A 10,741-nucleotide genomic window follows, 5' to 3' on the forward strand; every position below is an offset into this window, starting at 1 on the left:
GATTTGAAAGACAGTAAATTTCCTGATCATTTGTATGCTTTACTGTGAGTTTTATGCGAAATATTCGTTCAATTATTTAAATGACAATTATTTCTTTATGAATACAGTTTTTTAATTGATCTATAGAGCAGCGGGCTGGGGATGAGGGTTTAAAAGTCAACATAAAACTACCAGTGTCACATTGTAGCAAAGGAGTCCAGCGTCCCTTTGTGCAAACGCTTCTCGTCACGTCGTTTCTCGGCCAATATGGCTCGTCACAATGGATTGTCTTTGCGCCACCCTCCGTATTTACATTGCCAACCAATTGTCCATTTACATTAGTACCAATTGGCAAACAATCTGGTGATAATGAGAGAGGATGTTTACTCTCGGATGGAAATGAAGTGTTTATAATTGTATATACATGCACATATATCAATTGTTCAATTAAAGTAAGAAGTTCAACTAACATTAATGAATAATTAGTCATAATGCATAAATGATAAATATGAGCTTTTAGTGTAAAACTCTTTATTTTTTATTGTATGAAATGAATGTCTTTTGAAACAAGTATTAAACACGCCTGGTAAACCTTCGCACTACAACAAAAAAAACATAGCAAAACGAGCAAAAGTCACTTCCGGTCTAGAGCGGACGGGCTGTTTTGTTCACAAAAAGTGAATATGACTTTTATTTCTCTTTTTCCTTAAAGAAAAGGGGAGTTTTTTTTCGAAAATCGGGGAATAAAGTGTCGTCTAAGGATGTTGAAGTTGCACAGAAAACACAGTTGAATATTTTTGGAAAAAACACATAAAGAACATATAAATTGATCCGGCTAGAACTTTTTTCCCGGCGAACATTATGTTGCCTTTTCCCCAACGACAAAATTTCGTTCCTCGATTGCTTTAAGGTAGTACACTTCTATGATGCATATGAACTCAACACCGAACTACTGTACACTTCTTAAATCAGGTGAAACTTCTATCTTATTTTTATCACCACATACGCATCATTTTTACATATAAATGGATATGTGTAACAGACTTCAATAGATGTCTTCTTCAACTAAATGTGCGTGTCATGTTAAACAATGTTATTGCAAAGAGAGAGCGTTTCCAATAAAAATAAATCCATCACATCAGAATGTCATAGATCTTCTATATATCACGTCGTATATGTCATAACAATCCATTGTAAGTTCATAGTATATGTTGCTTTGCGAACTGTACACAGAAGGACTAGTATCCGGCAATTCGGTTTTGTAACCAGTTTTCAAGCGTTTTTCATGAAGCAAAATGTTGGACACATACATACCCCACTTACATGTGTCTTTGCCTCAATTTGGTCATTTTACTATTATCAGAACATTTATATGCATGACATTTTACGCAAGTAATTGTCATGTTATCATCGTATTTAGAGATAATGCACTTTTGTTGTTAAGAAAAATAGAAACGCAGCTACTGTTTTTCTTAAGTATGAATACTAGATAATGTACTTTCATGAATGTTGTGTGTTTGACATAGATACTTGATTTGGTATGTTTTATACTTGCATTCAGTATTAAAAGATACTTTGTTAAATGTTTATTATACTAAATACACTCATTAAGTGTCTCTTTGTTTAAATAACAATCAAACTTTATTTTTCGGTGTATCTAAATACCGCGCTTAATTAACAACATTTGATTCGTCCAAAATTTAGTTCGACACCGAGCTTAAGCTGCTTCGCCGGAAGTACATCATCTTAAGATATGGTTCTGGATAATATGCTTTTTACCCCCTCTAGCGTAATTTCTTTATCGGCTAATATGATAATAGTAACTGGTTTATACAGGAATATTTCAAGAAAAAACAACAACGTAAAAGCAATACCATGGTCGTAGCAGGCGTTGTCTGCACAAACTTGGAGATGCCGACCATCTAAGTAAGGGCAGAGTGCGTCACATAGCTGGGCCTCCTGTATTTTGATGATCAATTTCGAATGTATGTTCACTTGAAAAAGTAGTATTCTCTAGTTTTATTAAGATTATAAATGTATTCCATGGCCGTGTGCTAGAAAGGTTAATCCCAATCCAAGCGAAAACGAGGCTTATCGAGTTTCCGCAGAACAGTCCCAGCGTGAGGGTTTGGATGAACTATCGTTCACGAGCAGCCATATTGGTACAAGAAAGTGCCTTTTCTCCCACCCCAGCTTAATAAATACATGAATTGTATTTTTAACATACAGGTACTTTTTAATCTTTGCCCACGGGCAAGATAAGGATTTCAAGCATGGACAAATATTTGGATTTACTTATCTGGGGTGGGAGAATCTGGGGTTGAATATCATGTGCATTCGCAGTTATATAATACTATGAACTGACTTTATTACTTGCATTATTTAAGTTTTCATGTTATCAACAAGGGGATACAAATAGTAATACAGTGTACGTAAACACATAACTGAGATATTGAAGATGAAAAATAATTATTTGCAATGCCTAAATCAATTCATGTGCTTGCATAAACATGAATAAGCATTGTCATCCCTTGTTAAAAAAACTCATTGAACGTCGTTCTAATAAATTTGAAAGTAGTGCTTTACAATAAAACAATCGGAACACGTTGAAACAGACTGAATGGTTCTTATTGTGAATTCGACGTAAGCTAATTTCTTACCGCTCCTTCCAAATCTTCCCTTTTAATGTAGGCACACGTATTATGTTCACTGCCATCATTCTGGTTCTCCTCGTCCAAAACAGAGTTTTCTTGGTAAAGAGAGCATAGATGCATCCGTCTGTGATAAGACAATAGTTTACACCATGGTCGCTGAGCGCAAAGTGTCGAACAAGATTGTAACGAAAGGCTTGAATAACGAAAAACGTCACCAGTGTTTTCTATACATTCCGAAAATATTGTCACTTTTAAAGCCGTTATACTAGTAAACAATGTAAGTATAGTCAAAATGATCATACTGAGGATATTCCTATTGGTAGGAATTGCATTTAAAAAACATGTCCCCTGAACTTTCATAAGGTAACTTGTGTATTGTAGTCGATGTTCGTTGTACAAGTCTAAATTAAATGTCCGATCTGTCCTGTTCCTATTATCAAGTCACTGCTTCAAGTGATTATAATAATTAATTAGTTTGGGATTTCATTTTCAGGTTCAACGATCCAATTCATGGGTTATGCACCGTATTTTACTGTTGGGACTTTCTACCCACTCTTGCATGTCTGATTGCCTGCCCTTAACTACTTTATAAATCAATGGCTTAAAATGAACATAGGAAAATATTAACATGATGTTGAATAGTTTATGTTTGTCCTGTTCAAATATACCTGTATTTGCAATCCAATTGCGCGTTGTGTCTCTCATTGATTCTTTTGTTCCAAGCATAAATCGTAGTTAAGTACTTGCCTGCTGGGGCTAGTCACTTGTAGACTTACACAGTATATTTTCAAAACTTCTCAGCTGGACTTTTGAGTTCTCCACCGCTCCTTCCATAACACCAACTTTCATGCAGGAACACCTTGTCATGTTCACGACCATCAATCTGATTCGTCCCTTCATTATGCGAAGGTCAATTAGGCATTTTTATTATAATTTTAAAACGATTACGGTCCTATGGGAAGCGTTTTCGCATTAATATATAACTATCTAAAGGATGGAGCAGATTCAAACTAATCTTTACCAATTGCGAAAAAAAAAACAACACCATTTACTGTCATATGTTTTAAATAAATGATTATGACCCAACTCGTTTTAAGCTTTTGATCACGCGTTAGCGTTGTTAAAAGCATTTTGTTCACATTTCATGTTAGCGTGAACGTAAATTGCGTACGTTTTTCAGACGTGTCGTTTAGGTACATGTGAAACGGTACCGTTAGCTATGTAGGTGTTGAGAAGTGACCCTGTATCTCAGTCTGTACAGCACTCGCCACTTCTTTTTCGAGAATTTGTGGCCCGGTCTAGCTTCACATTTCCTGAACATTCGGTCTGGTACTGCAAGTAAAACTAGCGTTTTTAACCAGGTTTTCAACGAAAACCGGGTTATTAGAATGAGGTTGTCGTTGGGCGTGCGGGCGGGCGGGCGGTCGTGTTGTGTAGGTAGCTTATGTAAAGAGCTAGCTTGGGGTTGTTTTTTAGGGGGTTGGGCTAAGGTCAAGGTCGCCTGTTACTAAAAATAGAAAAATGGTTTCTGCCCAATAACCTTAGTTAGGATTGATAGATATTGACGAAAGTTGGTGTGTAGGTAGCTTATGTGAATAGCTAGCTTGGGATTGCTTTTGAGGGGGAAGGGGCTAAGGTCAAGGTCACTGTTACTTAAAATAGAAAAATTGTTTCTGCCAAATAACTTTAGTTAACATTGACCGATATTGATGAAACTTGGTGTGTAAGTTGCTTATGTGAAGAGCTAGCTTGGGATTGCTTTTGAGTGGGGAGTGGCTAAGGTCAAGGTCACTATTTCTTAAAATAGAAAAATGGTCAAGGTCACTGTTACTTAAAATAGAAAATGGTATCTGCCCAATAAATTTAGGTAGCATTGACAGATATTGATGAAACTTAGTGTGTAGGTAGCTTATGTACAGAGCTAGCTTGGGATTGCTTTTGAGGGGGGGGGGGGGTGCTAAAGCCAAGTTCGCCTGTTACTAAAAATAGAAAAATGGTTTCTGCCCAATAACATAAGTTAGCATTGATAGATGTTGATGAAACTTAGTGTGTAGGTAGCTTATGTGAAGAGCTAGCTTGGAATTGCTTTGGAGTGGGGAGGGGCTAAGGTCAAGGTCACTATTACTAAAAATAGAAAAATGGTTTCCGCCAACAGTAATTTTCAGTTATGTCTATTTTTGATAAAAGTAAAGGTAAAGTCATACAACAAATTAATTGGCTATAATTTCTGATTGCCCATAACAAAAACCTGGTTTCGTCGCATTGCGGCGCTTCTAGTTAAAATCTGCTTTGAAAATTTAAATTCTATAAGCAAACCATTATTATCATTATCAGTAGGTCAATGGATTTCGCTTCATTCTTTTTTAAAGAGAACGTTCTACCACAATTAATACTTTTGCTTCCTTAAGATGCTCTTTCAAATTGCAAAACACGTGCTTTGAATCATTGTTTGGGATAGAATAGAGAGATAGATACTTTTTATTCCTCCATAAGTAAAGAGATTAACATATATACAGATGTAACAAAGAATATATACAGACATCGATGATATTATAAACACGAACATCAAAAGAATACTGTGATATAATATAGATGGAGATTACGAACATTAAACATTTCGAGTAATCATTTTCAAAACCAACATCTTCCATGCACATACAATTATGTATAGATAGTCAGATGTAGTCTAAATTGGCAAAATATATGAACGATAATTATTCAGAATCATCTACTCAAGATGTATTACATACAATCTCTACATGGCGCTTTCTGTGTAAAATACAAGTAAAGCACATTTGTCCAGATTAGTAATAGCCTAGCAAAGTAAACACTAAGGTTGCCTTAAACAAAACGAAAATTAAGACAGTTTATAGTGAAAACCGTTTTTGAAGCTATTTAGTAATCTAAAGTTACACCCTCCGCAAGAGTCTGACTATTGCAACTGTGACAGGATAGTTGACAAAGCTTTCATCATAAATATCGGTACTAAGTGAAAATGAATACGCACATTGATCAGTACATGTCATTGTCATTATCGACTTAAAAATGTTGATCCCACACTGTTCGTAAATTGTACCCCAAAGGGAATTACGGTACTCTTCCTTCGCATGACAATAAAGTAAGAGATGAACAATAATATTGTATGTCCTTAAATTACAGCATTTACAAATTTGTAAATATGAGCGTGACACAAATAGACCAAAATCAATTAGAATCTGCTTACAGATTGATCGCAGTTTGGGTTTATTTCTTGCAATAATCCACAGTGGCGAACAATTATTAAAATATATCATATTTTGCATTGCTCGATTTTCGTTCACGGTTAGTTCAAAAGTAGTTTGTCTAGCTGGGAGTAACACACTTTTATTAATAGATTTTTTTTTCATTCATACTTGGATGAAAATTGCCCAGTATTTATATATTGCGTTATATAATCGACTAAAAGGTATTTTTGGCACAAGCGATAAATGTCAGGTACAAAACCTACAGTTTGTCTATCAAAGTTGATGTATTAGTCTACTATTGAAGATGATCTTCGCTAAATATTGACACGGAAGTCTGCACATTTGACCGAAAAATTGAAGTTTTTTTACAATCGATAAGTACTTCAATAGATGTAATGTTCAAAGTAGATAAAACGAATTTAGTAGCAACATTTCTTTGAAATCCTTGCATGTGTTTTACACAAAACTTATGCGCAACTTCTAGTCTCTGAATTTCATTCTTTGATATATTAGTCCATAGTTCACACCCGTTCAGGGCCTATGGTAGGATCGCTGACTTGTCATATGTCCTAAGGGTTTTGGCACTGACAGTATCAGGGTTTATACCACTGCTGCATATATTTAGATAAGATCCACGTAGTTTTGTACATGCTTCTTGAACACATTCCTGCACAGAGAGAGTCTCATTGCAAATAATACCAAGATGGGTGTATTTCTTCTGTGTTGGGACGAGGTCGTGTCCTAAAGAAAAGGACGGTTTTACAGATTGTACTAGCACACCTGATTTGTTAAACACAACAATAGCACATTCACTCGAGTTATATAGAAATCGCCAACGTTTTGAGTAATTTGAGCAAATTTGTAACATTTTGTCCATGCCGGTCTTCGAGAAGGAAACAAGTACCATGTCATCGGCAACTGTAGGCGCACTCATATTAATGTCATACAAACATAGTCCGTTGTTACTTTGTTGTAGTTCATTAATCAAGTCGTTGATATAGATTACATTCAAGATCGGAGAACTATTGCCACCTTGGCGGGTCCCCTGCAGTACCGGAAGTTCCTCCGAGAAGAGCCCCCGATACCTCACACGGCTTTTGGCGCCCTCGTACAGTGTTCGCGTCGATCGTTGGGTTGGGAGAATTGCAGTCCAAGTTCATTTTCAGTAATTTATAAAACAGCCCATCGTGCCAGACCCGATCAAAGGCTTGTCGAGCGTCCAAAAAGCAGAGATATACTGGAGATGAAAATTCCTTTGCGTAATGCAGAGATTCTCTCAGTGGAAAACTGGTCTTGATGCATCCTAACTAATCTTGGAATCCGCCTTGTTGTCTATTCAGTTTTTCCATAATATTTCTCTTACAGGGGTTAAGCAGAACAGATTAATAGATTTTGATAATTGTAGATGACAGGGTGATTGCTCTATAATTGTTAGGATCGTCTTTCCTCTTGTTTCCACCTTTATGTAGTGTTATGGTCTCCCCTTCTTTCATTTTCGCAGGTATGTAGCCAAATTTCAGCATCGCAGTGTACAAAGTAGCTAGGGCTTGTGCAAGTACCTCTTTGCCATATAATAAGTGTTCATGACTAATTCCATCGGGACCACAGGCTTTTCCAGTTGGTAAAGCTTTTATACACTCAACAACTACTTCCGGTGATACTCTAACATCCGGGTCAAGAGTAATATCTGTTATTGCTTGATGAACAGTAGCTTCAACTATTTGTTTCCAGTCGGTTTCGAAATCTGCTATTTCAGACGGCATGTAAAGTGTTTTGAAATACTCGCCCCATTGTTTCACAATATCCTCACGGTTTCGATATGTAACACCGTTAAATATAATTCCGTCTCCTACTTTCATCTTTGATTGTTCTTTCCTAGCTTTTATCGTTTTCCAGAAATAGACGGAATCTGTTCCTACCCAATGTTCTAGTCTATTGTTCAGGAGTATTAAATACTGTTCAGCGTGAAATATATGTCTTCGTCTGAACAATGCTTTCTCGGTTTTATAACGCGCCGTTATTGGATCCTGGGAGTTCCGAGGCCGTCCAGCTCGACACCACAAATCACGTGTTAATTTCATATGGTCATGGATTTTTGTAAGTTCTTCACACCAGTACGGTTTTAAGAATGTTCGAAACTTTTTGACAGGCAAACTATTAAATGCATTTTGACGCAACGATTCACATAACTATTCATAGAAGCGATCAACGTCCGTTAATCTAATAATGAGTTATTAAGTACTTCAATATCATTTCTTAATGCACTATTATACAAATATAACATATTAACATCGTTATTCACCTTTTCCCAATTAATACGATTCGTTGAATCTGCATTATTATCATAGGGGCTCTCATCACACGTAATACTCACACAACATAAAATAGGTCTATGCCTTGACATGTTTAGACAACACTCATCAGCCACTTCGCAATGTATGAGCCAATCAACAAATTCAACTGGTATACAAATGTAGTCAGGGTGAGGAATCACGTGACTTCAACGGGGTTCTCACATGTGTCACTACGGTTCAAATCCGATGTAAACAAGCAAGAAAGTGACAGTTATTAAATAACTTTTTAAAGGAGAAAAGATGGGAAAATATTTCTTAGCCTAAAAAAGACTATACTATTTTCTGCTTCTACAAGTTTGAAATATTTTGGATTTACTTGTATTTTAACGATGGATTCCTTGGCCAAAATTTCGAATCGACAGGATTTTGTAGAACGATGCAACGCTGTGTGCGCCGTGATTCTTCGTTTTGTATACATTTCTTAGTAATTAGTAATATTTAAGAACTCAAACATGTGTTAAAATGTTGATTTTACTCATTTCATTCATTAAACGAATTGTTTGTAAAATTTATTTTAGTTCTTTTATGAATATCGATATTTCAAGAGAGGCTAAAAAACTAATTTAACATTTAACGAACAATTCGTTTTATGAGAGTAATGAGCAAAATTAACTTTTTAACGCATGTCTGATATCTTAACTATTACAGATAAATAAGAAATATGTACAAAACAAAGAATCACGGCGCGCACAGCGTAGAATCGTTCTACAAAATCCCGTCGATTCGAAAGTTTGGCCAAGGATTCCATCGTTAAAATACAAGTAAATCTAAAATATTTCACACTTGTAGAAGCAAAAAATAGTATAGTCTTTTATAGGCTAAGAAATATTTTCCAATATTTTCTCTCAAAAAAGTAATTTAGTAATAATTGTCACTTTCTTGCTTGTTTACATCAGTTTTAACCGTGGTGACACATGTGAGAACCCCGTTGAAGTCACGTGATTCCTCACCCTGGAAGTCAAGGGTTGACGAAGCGCAGTCGTCATAAGACACATAAGTATCAATAGACCCAAAACATGTATCAAGCAAATTCACGGCACACAGATTACAGTCAGAAACAAAATTATATAACCTACGGTCTCTAGTTCTAAACATATGTGCATTTAGTTTGACATTAAAGTCACCCATAAATATAGGCATACCTTTATCACAGTACATGTTATACAAATCATACATCTTATCTAAATACTCATAATAAAATTCAATCGGGTGATTTATTCAAGGGAGATATACCTGAAAAATAAATAAATATTTTCCTTGCATAATTTGCAACTGAATTCCTATAATTCTATCATCATCAATATTTAAAGGTACAACGAAATTGTCCATACGTTTATGCCATAAAATAGACACTCCACCTCTCCCAAAGTGTTTTTTGTGTAAGGGGGTATTTTCACATATTGTATAGTGTTTATAATCACATGAAGAAGTATTTGTATCAATTGCAGACCAAATGAAAACTGGCCCAAGTATACAATAGTTTTTCGCTTTAATTTGGTCTTCTTTTGCTAAACATCGTCTACGGATGCACGCAACACTTTCTTCAATGCCACTCGTTTATTGAAACAAGCCGAGCGTATTCTTTTGCTCGAATAAACACGTGAATAAATAATAGCGCTTTTTTATACAAAATTGAATGGTTACAAAAATCCAGAATAAGTCAATGATTATTGACTAGTACATTAATACGTTATGCGGTATACAATGTGAGCATTTCAAAAGCCATAATTTCTGTATTTGAAGATAAGACGCGAGGTGTAACGAAAGCTTTTGTCGGCGGCGTCGGTGTCTGAGTTTTTGTCCAAATACTTTAAGCTTGGCCTCAAATAAAAAAAACGTTCAAGACAATTGAGTGAAACACGGTATACATGTTGCCAAACATAGTACGCACACGTAAAGCAATGCTCATAACTCTGAATGTAATAATTGTTGAGTTATGCCCCTTGTTTGTAAAAAAAACACACCTCACAACAGACAAGTGTGTGCGTTCGCTCCGCGGCGGTTTGGTCAAACAATCGTTCTCCTAGGAGCACACTTCACCACGATCGAGGTTCTCATTAACCAAAGTCCAAGAAATCTCACAGGAAGGATATTTCGTTGGGACTTTTTAAAAAAAAAATATATTAAAATGTATTTATTTACCACATACGTTTGTTGTGACATCAGAGTAATCTATAGTCTTCCTAAGTCTCATCCATAACCAGAGTGCATAACGCTTTGGTAGCTATTATATACAGTGTGGACATACCACGTGGTTTGTGACGTCACACTTGGTTATAACGTGAAGCAAAATACCGCTCGACTCGAAAATGATTATCGCTGTAAGTTGGTTATTTTCATCATTTTCAAAGAGGAAACTAAGAGGAAAAACTCGGTTACCGAGCGACATTGCTACTAAGTTACAGTGTCAAGCATTAGGCCGATTTTCACAACAATGCTACTATGTTACTGTGTCAAACAGATGGCCGATTATTCAGAACTATGCTACTAAGTTACTGTGTCAAACGTTTGGCCGATTATTCAAAACTAT

At 35.8% G+C, this 10,741-nt stretch overlaps 1 long non-coding RNA gene across 1 annotated transcript; it reads right to left on the bottom strand.

The window, feature by feature from the left end:
• Positions 1-203: 203 nt before the first annotated feature.
• Positions 204-2,933, bottom strand: LOC128207958 (uncharacterized). The gene is made up of 3 exons (XR_008256788.1): positions 2,640-2,933; positions 1,854-1,938; positions 204-339 (listed from the first exon to the last, which is right to left on the bottom strand). It is a non-coding gene; the product is annotated as an uncharacterized LOC128207958 (long non-coding RNA).
• Positions 2,934-10,741: the final 7,808 nt, after the last annotated feature.

Source organism: Mya arenaria, chromosome 11, assembly GCF_026914265.1.
Source record: "Mya arenaria isolate MELC-2E11 chromosome 11, ASM2691426v1".
NCBI lineage: Eukaryota > Metazoa > Mollusca > Bivalvia > Myida > Myidae > Mya > Mya arenaria.